We start from the raw sequence: 16,808 nt of genomic DNA, 5'->3' as shown, positions 1-16,808 counted from the left end.
TCCAGCCCCAAAAAAATAATTTTTATGTTTTTTGGAAGGGTTAACACCCCTGTAATGCTTGTTTTGCTGTCTATGCCCCTGCTCAGAAGATTTCACCTCACATTCTGTCCCTGTGACAAAGGATTTTGAAAATGTTGGCTTGTTGTGAAAACAAGGATGGGTGATAAAGCTTCAGTGGAGACACCTTTTTCCTTTGATAACTCTTACAGGAGTGAATTTCCCTTCCTAGGGGTCGATTTCCTCTCACTTCCTATTGTCTCCCTCTGTATAAGTCACATGTTAGTTGGAAGTTTATGTAGCGGGTGCTATCTGCAGCGCTGTCTCCTACTCTCCCCACCTGTGTCCCCCTTCATCTCCTGTCAGTGGGGAGGCAGGCTTGCAGAGGACACAGGAGTGGCTGTGCTCTGTGGGCAACTGCGGGTGTCCCCCCCGCTCAGAGCACCGCCACAGCAGAAGACCATAACGGTATGTAAGGAGAAGGGAGGGTTAAGCTGTGGGCGTGTGTGTCCCTCTCCCGCCTGCCGCTCACTCTGTCCCCTCCACTTGAGTCCGCCGTTCAGAACACTGGCAGCGGTGCTGTGACAAGGGGAGAGCATGTGCTGTCAGTACATCTCCCCCGCTCACCCCCCCCATCTCCTGTCACAGCATGGGAGCAGGAGAGAGAGAGGCTCTGTGAAATCCGGCCGCCAAAGCTTCCTTCAGTCCCCCTTCTATTGGCTGTGGACCAGGGACAAATCAGAGGAAGGCAGGGGAGCACCATGGGAAGTATAGTCCCAAAGACAGGCTGCAGCAAGGGAGCCCCTAATGGAGTAAACCACAGCTCCCAGCACGCTCAGGACAGGGAGGAGGGGAGATCTGGAGCCCAGGAAAAAGGAGAGGAGGTGACAAGCCTGGAGATTGAGGAAAGAGTGACAGGAGGGAGAGTGAGGAGAGTGTGACAAGAGAGAGAGGGAAATACTGAGCCTTAAAAAAAAGTCTTTTGCTGGGCCACAGTGTACACCCAACAGAGAACTGGAGTGGTGAGGTGACAGGACTGTGTGGGGGAACTCCACCCAAGGGAGAGAGAGAGTCACATGTTTGCCAAGACTACTGGGCGAGTGCTGCCAGGAGACTGAGGGAAGCCAGAAACAGTGTCACCCACCTGCTCCGCCACTGTTCAGCCCAGGGACCCTGCTCGGTAACCCAGCACTACCCAGCCCAGCGGAGATGACCCACACCGCTTCAGGGATCGCAACATCCATCCGGGTCAGCTGCTGTCCAGTCCACTTGTCAGTTTCGCTACCAGTTTGCCTGATCGGCCAACAGGAGGTGATCCAGTGCCTTACAACATTGCCAGGAGCCTGAACCAGCATTTGGAAGCCCCATAGTGTCATCGTACAAAGGATTGGTGAGCGGATGTAAACCGAAACATCCTTTTTAACACAGTATAGATACTGTATGCAGACACCTATTCCCCTTTTTATTATCGGAGGATGCTTGTTCGGAGCCGCTACTATTAGCCGGTTTGTCCTTACGGAACATCCAAGATGATTACTTCCTCAAATTTGCTTAAATAAACCTACTCTTAAAACAAAGGGCCCCGTTTGCTAGCAGAAGACTCTAGTACTCTTCACCCCAGGACCTGTAAAGTTACGGAACTGTGCTTACTGTACTTGTTTAATCCATTTCTTTTCTTTGTGTGTTTGCCTCTTAATTGTGTTTGTGGCCCAGAGGGAGCTGAGAAGTTGACAAATCTTCTCTTCTCCCTCTCAGCATCCGTGTTATGGGCACATAGATTACGGTTTCCTTTTATACTTACAGTTGCTAAATATTGAATGTTGTATTGATACTCTGCAGTAAGGTTTAACAGGGCTGTAAGTTTCTAAATGTTTTAAATCTTGATAATATATTCAACTTGTTTATCACTACCAGGTGTGTGTCTGTTTTGGTAACAATGCACAGCCAGGATAATGGTATTTTCCACTTGTGTCCTTGAACGTGTTTGCAGTCATTTTATTTAACCAGGTGTGCCAGAGGGGCTGAGATCATTCTTGGAGTTGAGGTGGAGGTTAGAGAACCCAAAATCACCAAGCAGCTACACGTTGGGGCTCGGAATCCTCTTTTCTACTAGCAAACCTCCAAGGAAACGCCACAGAGAGTGTCATGATGGACCCTGCCGCTGCAACCCAGTGGAGTAAGGAGGAAAATGGCTAACGGGAGTCAAATGTTGTAATTGGCATCCCTGGGGTGGCCTGGACTGAGGAATTCACCAGTCAAGCTGTGAAGACGTTAGTCCCAGATCAGAAGGCATGGGTGATAGATGTCAAGCCAGATCAAGAGAACACCTGCACGTATGCCCTGATAGAGTGGCGGAAAGGATCCCTACTTGTTTCCAAAGGGCCAGCGTACAGTTGACTGGTGATGTCGAATCTCGTCTAATCCAGCTGAATGTATTGGATGTGAGCCCAGAAAGTTTGAGCCAAGCAGCATCGTCAGAGGATGCTACCCCACCGGCACCTGGAGCAATGATAGGACCAGAGTTCATTGCTGCCTTGGGAACCTTTGTGGAAAGGTGCCAAAAGAGTAACCCAACATACACTGGGTCCGGATATGGAAAACTGAGGCCTTTTTCAGGACAGCAACCAGTGCCAGCCGGAGAGGACAGCTTTGAGGGTTGGCTGGATCAAGACATGCAAGCTTTAGATGAATGGGACATTCCTGAGGCCCAAAAAAACAGAGAGTTACTGAGAGCTTAAGAGGGCCTGCCTCAGAAGCCATTCACAATGTAAAACTCAGCAAACAGGATTGTACTGCTTAGGACTACTTGAGTGTTCTGCAAGACGTGTTTGGGCGAACAGAAAAGGCCTCTGCCCTTATCTATCAGTTTGAACATACCTATCAAAATGAAGGGGAGAAGCTATCTGCCTATATGAGATGTCTGGACAAGATAATTCAAAAAGTATTACTAAAAAAGCGCTAGGATCCCAGGTCAGTAGATGAGGTTCGGGCACAACAGGTTTTGAGGGGAGCTCAACCCTTAGACCCTATCACAATCCAGCTGAAAACTGGAGAAGATGGAGGAATCTTAAAGTATCCTGACTTAATCTGGGTTGTACGGGAAGAGGAGACCATGCTAGAAAACAAAAAGAAGACCCAGAAATCAGAGCCTGTTGCAGGGGTTAGAGTAGCTAGTGTGACTGATGGCAACACAGAGATAGAACTTTTGAAATCCCAATTGATGGAGATGATGATGACAGCTAGGACCACTGTCTCACCTGTTAAGGTAGTTGCGGAGTACAAGCAGTCCGCAAACCCTATGGTTGTCCAGGTTGAGAAGCCAGGGAATTGAAGGGTTTGCTTCAACTGTGGAGGAGTTGGGAACTACCAATGTGTTTGTCTATGCCCACCGAAGTCTAAAATCCAGTGTCCAAAGCTAGCAGGAAACTTCAGAGGGTCCAGGTGAAGGAGCCAACCGGGTGCTCACTTACAGCAGTTAGCTCCATGATCAAAGACGCAAAGAAACCACAGTGGAAGCCCAAATCTTTGCAGAGGGCCCCGCTGCTGTTTCTGAGCAACCATAAAACCCTCTCGCCCCGACCTCAGGTTCCTGGTCGCTGAGAGTAGATGCACACCAGCCCTCTGGGGCTCAACAGGAACAAAAGCAAAACCTGAAGTCCATCAAGAATGGGGCACAAATACAGATGACAGAACAAATTAACTACTCTGCTCCCGGTAGAATTCCTGACAAACTGGTGGGACCTTCTCCTTTCGCGTCAGTCCAAGTAGAAGGCATCTATACAAAGGCCCTTCTAGACACTGGGGCGCAATTTACCCTGCTATATAGAGACTTTTAGGACAGGCACCTCAAACACTTACCCCTGCAAAAATTAGAGGAACAGGAGATATGGGGTATTGGAACCCCAAATTTCCCATATGATGGATACTTACCGGTCAAGTTGACTTTTGACCCCTCCGTGGCCAGACAAACAGAAACATTTGGTGGTTCAGTGTGCTGGATCTGAAGAGTGGGTACTATCAAATCCCCATGCACCCTGAAGATAGGGAGAAGACAGCGTGTATCACCCCATTAGGGTTCTTCAAATTCGACAGGATGCCTCAGGATCTGTCTGGCGCTCAGACAACATTTCAGAGGCTGATGGAGAAGACAGTAGAAGACATGAACCTGATCGAAGTGCTGGTATACCTGGACAACATCATCATCTTCAGCTAAACCCTTGAAGAGCATGAAGAGCGTCTGGAGAAAGTCCTGAAGAGACTCCATGATGAGGGATTGAAGCTGTCCCTGAGAAAATTTCAGTTTTACCAGCCATCAGTTAATTACCTTGGCCAAGTTGTGTCCACTGAAGGAATATGAGCTGCATGTTGATGTAAGTCAAAATGGGCTAGGCGGGGTTCTGTATTAGGAGCACGATGGTCACCTGCGGCCTGTTGCTTATGTGAGCCAAAGTCTTGCACCTGCTGTGAAAAACTACCCTACTCACAATTTGGAATTCTTGGCTCTAGTGGGCAGTGGTGGACAAGTTGAAAGACTACTTGTATGGTGTAGACTTCGTGGTCAAAACTGACAACAACCCACTCATGTATATACTCACCACAGCAAAACTGGATGCCACCAGGCACAGGTGGTTGGCCACCCTATCTGGTTCCTGACACACAGACCTCACTTCCTGTGTGAATGTGTGCTTTAGCCACATATTATGTTTTTTTCCGCCCTACTGCTTTGTTATACTTCAGGATGTTTCCTTTGTGTCTTATTGGCTAATTTTTGGCGCCAATATGGTCTGCCAGATCCTCCCCCCCCTCCCCTTTTGGCGCCAAAATACACTATATAGCAGTTGTTCACTTTCAACCCAGGAACATCTCTGTATTCTACTGGGGATCTACATCCAATTCTACCTTAATTCTACTTTATCCTCTGCTGTGAAGTTACTTTATTCTTTTTTATTGAAGCACAAATGGATCCCAAAACTTACTGTGGGGTTTTTATTTTCCTCTTTTTTTGTGTTCTTTTTTATGTGTTACCATAGGCTCCCACAGTGCATTTGCACAGTTCCACATGGACCATTGAGCAGACACGGTTTATGGGCTCATTGGTGCCCCCCCCATGGTTGCTGCAGTGCTACTATTTATTATTGGCTATTTACTGGCCCTTCCTCGTTGGAACTGAACCCCGAGATTGGTTGTAAATGGAAACAGGTATACATCATCTTGTTTTCCTATACTATGACCTCTGTATACACATATACATTCTTTTCTTGTTATTCTTATGTTTTTTTTTTTCTTTTCTTTTCTTTCTTCCCTAGTTGATGGTCATCCACCTCTATTGCTAAGACCTTGATGTCTATATTTGAATAAATTTGAACTACAGTTTTTGAACTTGTGAAAGCCTCTTTACAAGGTAATTTAGTGGACTAACATAGTGTCTGATCTCTGGGCATAGGCTATTTTTCATCCATTGTTGTACGATATTATATGTTTATGTGTTCACTTTTTTATCAAATCTTTTCTCATTTTAGTGAAACCCTCTTGTGTATTAACTGAAACCTGAATGTGCCCTGAAGAAGTTCTATACGAAACACGTAGACACATTGGGGCCTGTATCATGTATATTTTTTATATAGATGATTATTTACTATCTTTTGTCAATGTCTTTGTATTGTATGTATTTATACTGAATCAAATTGATTATATTGTTATTTTGATTATGCTTTCTCAGGTTTGTTGTGCCTCTAAAGTCCGCTCAGGGGGTCCTTGTTGAACCCCCTTCTTTTTTCTTATGACATACAATTTATACGGATGTGGCCATAGGAGTGTCCCTTTTTTAAAATTTTTTTGCTCTGAAGAGGGGACTCAACTGAATCCAGAAGGGATACAAGCCTTGTGTCAGGGAGCGGAACATCAGGCAAGAGGAACAACTGGGGCAGAAGCCATAGGAGTCTCAGTGGCAGGTATCCCCAAATACTACTGTGATTTGTCCCAGGTCAGGGATAACGGCCTACCTAAGCTTTCAGATAGGGACTTAAGAAAGGACCAGATGGAAGATCCCCTCTGTAGTTTGACACTGAAGGCCCCGGAGGGCCAACGCCCAGATCTACTGCTATCAGACTCTCCAACAGAAACACGACTAGTACAGAAATTATGGGATTGACTGGAGTTAAGCAATGGGGTGGTCTACCGAAGGGGCCCCTCAGATGATCGTGAAGATAAGTGGCAGCTATTCTTACCAAGAAGGCATAGGGAAACTATGCTGGCTGCCTTACATGACAATCATGGCCACCTAGGGCCCGAGAGGATATTCAAACTGGTGCGAGACCGGTTCTATTATACAGAGGAAGACTTTGCCTCACAAAGCTGCCCCAATGAGCCATCTTCAAAGTCAAGGACCACTGGAATTAGTTTGCATTGACTTTCTGTGTCTGGAGCCTGACTCGATTGGACAGGGAAATATTCTGGTGTTGACCAACCACTTCACACGGTATGCCCAGGCATTTCCAACTAAAGATCAACAAGCACCTACTGTGGCCAAAATTCTGGTAGAGAAGTTCTTTGTCCACTACGGCCTATCTCAGTGTATTCACTCTGACCAGGGGAGAGACTTTGAGAGTAGACTCATTAAAAGACTGTTAGACCTGTTAGGTGTTCAGAGGTCAAGAACCACAACCAAGGGGATCCTCAGCCGGAACGCTTTTATCGCACCCTCCTAGATATTCTTGGGACTTCTACAGCTGAAAAGAAGCAACATTGGAGCAGGCACATTGCACAGGCTATTCACCATATAGGCTGATCCTCGAAAGAGAAGCTCGACTGCCAGTTGACTTAGCATTCTGCACCTCTTTAGAACATACCTCAATGGTGTCACACAGAGGATATGTGGACCACCTGAGGAAGAGTCTGAAAACAGCATATGAAAAAACTCAGGCTGCCTCAAACACCCAGGGCCATTGAAACAAGCAAAACTTTGACCTGAAGGTGAGAGTACATGATTTGCAGCATGGTGACAGAGTCTTACTGAGGAATTTGGGCATCCCTGGGAAACACAAACTGGATGATCGGTCAAAGTTGCAGCCCTACATCATCTGTAAGCTATTGCCAGGATTACCAGTATACCAAATTTGCCCAGAAGGAAGCACAGGCCCGCTAAGGACCTGGCACCGGAATCATCTGCTACCTTTATCAGAAGCGGTTTGTATACCTCATCAACTAAATCCACAGCCTATTCAAACCACCTCTCAGGAATAACCTCCAGTAACCAAAAAACTTGCCACCAAACATTGTTGCAGAAGACAGTGAGGATGAAGTAATGGGCATGGACTGGCTGTGGCAGTCTACGCTGTCAGAGACTGCCACTCCCCTTTCTCCCAGAGAGGCAGATACGGGAACCCTCAGGCCTGAGGCTCTGGAGTTCATTTTATAGAGACAACCCTTGGCAAGCCAAGGAGATTTTTCTAGTTCTCTGACTGTAGAGGACATAGGAGCTCCTCAACCTTCTGTAGAATCAGAGGAAGAGGATACTATACCCGAAACACCTGAGCCCAAAGAGCAGAGAGGAAAGCGAACAATTCGCCCACCAAAAAGGCTGGCATACAATACTTTAGGCAAAAGTTCTTAAGAAGCTATCCTCACATCTCAGAGAACGCACAACCTGCCAACCCTTCCCACTACAGATTTAGTGGAGGGTGACTCCAACTCACCCCATCTAGGTGGGCCATCCCAATATCGGTGGCTTGTGGGCAGAACATCCTTCCCTCTTATGACAAATGGTGGGAGGTTCCTCTGTCATATTGGTATGTACATGCCAATTTTTTGTTTTCCTACATGTACTAACCTGCTTTTGCCTCCAGATGTACTTTTAAAAGTGTGTAACAGGTTGTGGACACTATATATTGATGGATACTGTCCTTCTCTCTCTCTGGTGGAGAGAGTATGTAGCGGGTGCTACCTGCAGCACTGTCTCCCGCTCTTCCCACCTGCCCCCCTTTCTTCTCTTGTCAGCGGGGAGGCTTGCAGAGGACACAGGAGTGGCTGTGCTGTGGGTGGCTGCGGGTGTCCCCCCCTCGAGCTCAGAGTGCCACCACAGCAGAAGACCGGACCAGTACATGGGGGGAAGGAGACTGTGGAGATAATCTGGGGTGTAGAAGCCGCCTGCCCAGAAACCAGATCATTTACACCAACATAAATACATTAAAAAAACAATACCAGTAAAATATGGTTTAGCAGGGACTGGACAAATTTCGATCAGTGTGTGGCTGTTCCTTTATATATTTGATTCTACTCATTGTCTTGTTTTAATATGCTGTTTTTAACCACTTCGGCTCCAGAAGATTTTACCCCCTTCATCACAAGACTGTTTTTTGCTATTTAGCATTGTGCTATTTAAACTGGTAATTGCGCGGTCATGCAACGCTATACCCAAATGAAATTTATATCATTTTGTTTTCACACAAATAGAGCTTTCTTTTGGTGGTATTTGATCACCACTGTTTTTTTTTTTTTTTTGCAATATAAATGAAAAAAGACCAAACATTTTGAAAAAAAACTAATATTTTTTACTTTCTGCTATAAAACATAGCCAATAAAAAGATAAAAAAAAATAAAACGTCTTAATAAATTTTGGCCAAAATACAGAATTCTGCCAGTTTGGCCAGTATAAAGTATTCTGCTACATGTGTTTGGGAAAAAAAGTGTATATTGATTGGTTTGCGTGAAAGTTATAGCATCTACAAACTATATATTGGAATTTTTAAAATATTTTTATTTATACTACTAATGGCGGTGATAAGCAAATTATAATGGGACTGCATTAGTGCAATCTGACACTAACTGACACTGGGGGGACTGACTAACTGCCACTGACATCACCAGTGACCCGAATACACTGATCAGTGCTAATAATATGCTAATAATATGCACTGTCACTGTACTAATGACACTGGCTGGGAAGGGTTTAACATCTAGGGTGATTAAGGGGTTAAATGTGTGCCTAACAATGTTTACTGTGTTGTATACCTACACAGGGCTCTCTTCTGTCATTCGCTCAGCTGATCAGAGGGTTCTGGCCATAAATTATTGTCCGGGACCCACTGATCGGCTTGTGCTGTAGCAAATGGCAGCATAGCCAGGGAAGCGGGCACTTGCTTGTGCGCCCCCCTACCCGGAAATACAAAATCATGTACATGTACTTGATCCAGAACAGTGGGGCCACCATGCCGCAGTATAACAGCAGTGGGTGGTCCTTAAGTGATTTTAAAGAAGGTGACCATTGAGTATGCATTTTTATCATTTATGCATTTTAATTGCTCAAATTTTTGACAGGTTTACTGTAAGGTCACCTGTCTTATGATATAATTCAGACTTGCCTACTTTGTGATTTAAATGGCTTCCTGTTTTGCCAGCACACCCCTCTCAAGCAGGGCAGATGTCAGTTAAAAGTAGGACTTTGTTGAATAAACGGTACCAGTTTTTCCCATGGCTGCAATGTCTGACCTTGTTCTAGAAATGCTAGCTGCCTGTCAGTTATGCTGATGCTCAGGCTTCAGTACTTCCTGAGGCTCTGACACATACAAAATATGCAGGTCATCAGTGTCAGAGGAAAGTCAGAATTCTTTATTGTATACTCCTTCCAGGGCACTGACTCCAACTATTGAAGTAAGAGAATCAACACAACAGCCGGGCAACTAGAGAATTTAGAAAGAGGATCCTGTAATAGCAGTAGCCTATTCCTCCCATGACTAAGTGCAAAATGCAAAGCATGCAATACAAACTATTCTTTTATGGATCTGGAATGAATTCTAACAGGTTGCTAGAGATTACTGCACTTTTCAAGGTTTCATGGAAAAAAATATTGCAAAAAAAAAAAAATTTTTTTAACTACTTCAGCTCCAGCACATTTTACCCCCTTCGTGACCAGTGCATTTTTTGCTATTCGGAACTGCTATATTTTAACTGGCAATTGCGTAGTCATGCAACACTGTACACAATTAGATTTATGTCATTTTTTTTCACACAATAGAGCTTTCTTCTGGTGGTATTTGATCAGCACTATAAATGAAAAAAGACCAAAAGTTTGAAAAAAAACAATATTTTTTTCTTTTTGCTATAAAACATATCCAATGAAAAAAAAATCTTCATAAATTTAGGCCAAAATGTATTCTGCTAAATGTGTTTGGTAAAAAATAAAAATTAAAAAATAATCAAAATAAGTGCTATAAATGGAAAAAGGCCAAACATTTTGAAAAAAACATTTTTTACTTTTTGCTATAAAACATATTGAATGAAAAAAAAAAATTTCTTCAGAAATGTAGGCCAAAATGTATTCTGCTACATGTCTTTGGTAAAAAAAAAAAAAAATCCCAATAAGTGCATATTAATTGGTTTGCATGAAAGTTATAGCATCTACACGGTAAATATGCTGAAATTTTTTCTTCATACTAGTAATGGCGGCAATCACCGACTTATAGTGAGACTATTATTATTGTGTGGCGTGAAATTTGACACTGACACTGAGTGGGAACTGACATCCCCAGTGACACTGGGGACTTTATATGAGGCATGTCACGAGAAGTAGAAGATAAAGCTGTATTTTAAAGCTGACATCTGGAAAACACATGTTGGTAGAATAAATCATCTTGCACTAATATAGTGGTTCTCAACTCTTGTTCTCAGGACCCACCAACAGGCCAGATTTTAAGTATTACCTTGGGGAGATGCCGACTAGAATACTGCAATCACTGAGCAGCAAATGATATCACCTGTAATGTATTTCAGTTATCTTGCAAACCTGGCCTGTTAGTGGGCCCTGAGGACAGGAGTTGAGAACCACTGCACTAATACATAAGATATATACATAGACAATTACATAAGTGACATAAAATGTGAAAGCTAAAAAGTCTTGACATCTTAGAACTCTACTTGTTTCGTGGATCCTGTCCACTCATCAGGAGTATGATGCAAGAGATATCTATAAATGTAAGTGTAAAGAATATATGATGGTCAATGGTTCCCCAAAGGGGGAAAAAAAGAGGACAGAAAATCTAAAAAGGACACAAATCCTAAATACTTACAAGTCAGCTCAAAAATTGACCCAGCGTCTGGGAAGGGGGATAGGGGCATCATATATTACGTCTCTGAGGCAGAAAAGCCTGTCCAGGCCAGGGAAAACAGCCAAAGAGCCAGCCAGGTTTCCAAGGTGCAGTTCATGGGGAGAATAGAATAGTAAAGACACATTTGGCCCACATTAGTCTGAAAGATACATGTGTGTATATATATATATATATATATATATATATATATATATATATATATACAGTGCGGCAAAAAAGTATTTAGTCAGCCACCAATTGTGCAAGTTCTCCCACTTAAAAAGATGAGAGAGGCCTGTAATTGTCATCATAGGCATACCTCAACTATGAGAGACAAAATGTGGAAATAAATTCAGACAATCACATTGTCTGATTTTTGAAAGAATTTATTTGCAAATTATGGTGGAAAATAAGTATTTGGTCACCTACAAACAAGCAAGATTTCTGTCTCTCACAGACCTGTATCTTCTTCTTTAAGAGGCTCCTCTGTCCTCCACTCATTTACCTGTGTAGCACTAACTCTCGGTGGAGCTGCTGGTTTAAGCGGGCTGTTACCTTCACTCTCGATACCTCTGTTTCACCGGCACCGGGTCTAGGGTTCTGTTGAGTTTACCTCTGGATGATATAAGCACCAACACTTGAGTACGTTTTCAATGCTTTATTGAACCAAGTAACAAAGTAAGTAGCAGGAAAGAGGCAGGAGGAAAACTGCAGGGAAGCTCAAATACCTTTCTTTAGGTTTCTTTAGAACATCCTTTAAAGTTGAATACTGTAATTGAATGCAATCCCCTTTTTGTGGTACATGATCTTTGCTCGCCTGGATAGGCCTCTCTCACTTGCCTAGCAGCCAGTACGTAGCAAGAACAAAAGTCTCTGCCACAGACTTGCTTGAATTAAACCCGTACGATCCTCTGCCACAGGATGTATTGGTTTGTGATGAATGTCAGACACAGTACTTGATCCTTTAGGCCAACCCGGCAGTACCATGCAGTAAGACTACTTCAGGATGCGTCCTCCAACCGAGTCACCAGGCCCCTCTCCAGACCAGCACTCTGCATGATCCTTCCATGATGGGTCCTCCCCTGGGATCTTCTCGGTTGTCCAGCTTCTTCACTCTGGATAGACAGCTCAGGACCATTCCTCGGCTGCTGTGGTAGGCCCCAGACAGGCTTCTGGGCCCACCCACGCGCCGCAGCGACGCGGGCCCCGGAACGGAGGACCGCGAGGTGGTACTCTAACACATACCTGTCGGCCAGGAGGGCCAGCAGGTGGCTGAAAACGAACCCCTAAACATGGCGTCTGTCTCATAAATATCCTCTCCCAGAATGCAACTTGGAGGACCACCTCCACCGAGTTGTCTCCGGGACAGAGGAGCACTCATCTGCTTTAACACGTTGCTTTTCCAACACCCGCTGGTGTTGGTGTCCAATGGTGACAACGACACCCAACACCCGCTGGTGCTGGTGTCCAATGGTGACAACGACACCCACCGGCACAATGTGGAACCACACGCAACGTCAGCCAAGCTGGAACAGAGGCAAATCTAACTTCCTATAACAAGCAATTCACTAAATTTACCTATCAGAGGGTAGATCATAAATCTACCAGCGCTACACCTGTATTAATGTCACCCGTTTGAACTTGTTATCAGTGTAAAAGACACCTGTCCACAACCTCAAACAGTCACACTCCAAACTCCATTATCGTGAAGACCAAAGAGCTGTCGAAGGACACCAGAAACAAAATTGTAGACCCGCACCAGGCTGGGAAGACTGAATCTGCAATAGGTAAGCAGCTTGGTGTGAAGAAATCAACTGTGGGAGCAATAATTAGAAAATGGAAGACATACAAGACCACTGATAATCTCCCTCGATCTGGGGCTCGACGCAAGATCTCACCCTGTGGGGTCAAAATGATCACAAGAACGGTGAGAAAAAATCCCAAAACCACATGGGGGGACCTAGTGAATGACCTGCAGAGAGCTGAGACGTAAGAAAGGCTACCATCAGTAAAACACTACGCCGCCAGGGACTCAGATCCTGCAGTGCCAGATGTGTCCCCCTGCTTAAGCCAGTACATATCTGGGCCCGTCTGAGGTTTGCTAGAAAGCATTTGGATGATCCAGAAGAGGACTGGGAGAATGTCATATGGTCAGATGAAACCAAAGTAGAACTGTTTGGTAGAAACACAACTCCTCGTGTTTGGAGGAGAGAGAATGCTGAGCTGCAACCAAAGAACACCATACTTGCTGTGAAGCATGGGGGTGGCAACATCATGCTTTGGGGCTGTTTCTCTGCAAAGGGAACAGGACGACTGATCCGTGTACATGAAAGAATGAGTGGGCCCATGTATCGTGAGATTTTGAGTGCAAACCTCCTCCCATCAGCAAGGGCATTGAAGATGAAATGTGGCTGGGTCTTTCAGCATGACAATGATCCCAAACACGCCGCCCGGGCAACGAAGGAGTGACTTCGTAAGAAGCATTTCAAGGTCCTGGAGTGGCCTAGTCAGTCTCCAGATCTCAACCCCATAGGAAACCTTTGGAGGGAGTTGAAAGTCCGTGTTGCCCAGCGACAGCCAAAAACATCACTGCTCTAGAGGAGATCTGCATGGAGGAATGGGCCAACATACCAGCAACAGTGTGTGACAACCTTGTGAAGACTTACAGAAAACGTTTAAAAGAGAACGAAAGAAAAGCACCTCTGTGTGCAGGTATTTAATAATAACAATATCAAGTTATCCACACTTACAAGCAAGTAAGGAGAAAACAGCTACAAAGGAGGAACAGCTCCTAGATCAGTCCCAGCGTCCATGGCGTGGATTCGGCAGAGTAAGTCTGAAGGGATGGCCGCGGTCCCCCGCCAGGAGAGAGCAAACCGCTGTGTCACTTGAAAAAGGAGAGCGCATGCCCAGTGGGAACTTCGCGCATGCTTTGAAACGCGTTGTGGTCCTCTTCACTCCGGTGACGTCACACGCCCACGAGCACCCTTGTTTGGATTTTTCGTTCTTTTTCATGTTTACTAGAGAGCTGACTCCGCTCACCTGGAAAGCTTGCCCTCAGCGCGGGTCTTCACACAGAGACATTTTAGTTGTTCAATTACATTTACCTTATCACAAAGTTTATTGCTATGGACTGGTTATTGCTATGGACTACCTATAACAATCTTCTGCAACTATAGCCTTGCTCCTATTTTTAGCTAATTGATTATCGACTGGCATTTTATATTGATTTTATATTGCATTTTCTATTGGTCCTGTGCGCTCGCATGTATTTGTATAATTACAGAAAACGTTTGACCTCTGTCATTGCCAACAAAGGATATATAACAAAGTATTGAGATGAACTTTTGATATTGACCAAATACTTATTTTCCACCATAATTTGCAAATAAATTCTTTCAAAAATCAGACAATGTGATTGTCTGGATTTGTTTCCACATTTTGTCTCTCATAGTTGAGGTATACCTATAATGACAATTACAGGCCTCTCTCATCTTTTTAAGTGGGAGAACTTGCACAATTGGTGGCTGACTAAATACATTTTGCCCCACTGTATATATATGGGTGAGTTTGATCAATAGGGGTATCAAGTATTAGCATGATGAGCCCAACATACCCAAGCGGAACACCGAAGTCAGTGAGGAGAAAAAAAGAGAAAGGAAAATGAAAAATTGTAATGAACAATCCACCAAGACATACTGGTTCAGAGCGAGAATTGTGTATATGGTAGAATCAAGCAGCAACCAACACAAGTCATTGGAGAAAGAGTAAAAAAGTGCTGGATACCGAAAACAAAAAGACCCCACCGAACTCTTATGCCCCGTACACACGGTCGGATTTTACAACGGAAAATGTGTGATAGGACCTTGTTGTCGGAAATTCCGACTGTGTGTAGGCTCCATCACACATTTTCCATCGGATTTTCCGACACACAAAGTTTGAGAGCAGGATATAAAATTTTCCGACAACAAAATCCGTTGTCGGAAATTCCGATCGTGTGTACACAAATCCGACGGACAAAGTGCCACGCATGCCCAGAATAAATAAAGAGATGAAAGCTATTGGCCACTGCCCCGTTTATAGTCCCGACGTACGTGTTTTACGTCACTGCGTTTAGAATGATTGGATTTTCCGACAACTTTGTGTGACCGTGTGTATGCAAGACAAGTTTGAGCCAACATCCGTTGGAAAAAATCCTAGGATTTTGTTGTCGGAATGTCCGAATAAAGTCCGACCGTGTGTACGGGGCATTACGTGCATGGTGGCTTAGGTTGAAGAGAGCATCCAGTGCCCCTCTGGTGAATAAAGCAGAAAGGATGGTCTACTGGCTGGGCTTGGCTCTTATACCCGAGACTCAGGGCAGATCCCCACCAACGTCATGCTGAACGCCGAATACACTGGAGGCGGCAAGGGCATAGACGACATCTGACGCATGCGCCGGAAGTAGGTACACGCCCACCCACCCACCCATTGGCGTCAGATGGACAAAAATCTACAGTAGTGATCTGTGCTATTAATATGCACTGTCACACTGTACTAATGACACTGGGTAGCAAGGGGTTACCATCTGGGGCAATCAAAAGGTTAACTGTGTGCCTAGTGTAAAGTGTTTACTATGTGGTGCTTTTAATAAGGGATGTGATAGTTTTCTATTCCCTGTGGCACATCCCCGCCGTCAGTTGAGAGATCTGTGCCGTTTACCAACACAGATCTCTCTCCTGTTTTCCACTCCGCCGATGAATCATTGGCAGGGTGATTGGCATGTACTTGAGCCAGTGACAGCCAGGGCATGACTGGGAATAAAAACCAGCCCTGGAAATAATTTCATACCAACCCCATAGCATTAATATACCAGCCTAACAGCATAACGTCATTAGTTTCTTGTTCATAAAAGGGAAACCCATGCATTTTAAAGCACATTTGAAGAGTGTATTATGCACTATAGCAAGCCGCTTGCTATGAGGGCACTCATGCACCCAGAAGTGGGGACAGGATACTTGTCAAAAAACAGGTATCTGCTCCCCCTACCCCAAAAGGTGCCAAATGTGGCACCAAAGGAGGGGAGGAAGCAAATAAGCAGAGCTACCACTTTTGGATGGAACTCCGCTGTAGAAAAAAGCTTACACCTATGCTTTGTGGTAAAACATACAGTATGTTACTGCAATGCACAGTAGTACACCAAGCACACCTTTAACAGGTTCCTATTTATTTTGAATGACACCCGAATGCAGTAATAGAATGCATCTCAGCTGCACCTGAGTTGCAGATCACCACAATAGTTGGTGGTTGTGCTTTGGCAGGCTATTTAAATAACTTGCCTGCCTTAACCTGGATGTATTACCATAAGTCTCCGCATGCCTGGCGGGAATTGAGACCTTAACCAGCGGCGCCTGCACTCCTGCACCGCATTCCCGCAAGCCCCTCACGGAAATAAAGATTCACTGCAGCGGGCCCACACTGTAGCAGTAAAACTACAGTGCGCGGTCAGCAAGTGGATAACAATATAGCATATACAATTGTTAGACAAGCCATATTGTCATTGAATGTTATTAAAAATGACCTTTCATTTTCAATCTGTAGCTCTGCAATTTTATGTAAAATTCTATGCAATATGCCAAGTGAAAAAGCCACTTCCATTCAGATTCACTCTGCAGACAACAAGCAGTTTTTTTTTCAGAGCAGAAACTGGTAAGAATCTGCAACAAAGTTTGTTAAAATCCTTGCAATGTA

This window comes from Aquarana catesbeiana, linkage group LG01 (genome assembly GCF_042186555.1).
Source record: "Aquarana catesbeiana isolate 2022-GZ linkage group LG01, ASM4218655v1, whole genome shotgun sequence".
Classification (NCBI taxonomy): domain Eukaryota; kingdom Metazoa; phylum Chordata; class Amphibia; order Anura; family Ranidae; genus Aquarana; species Aquarana catesbeiana.
The sequence above is the reverse complement of the archived record's forward strand: the minus strand, read 5'-3'. Positions refer to the sequence as shown.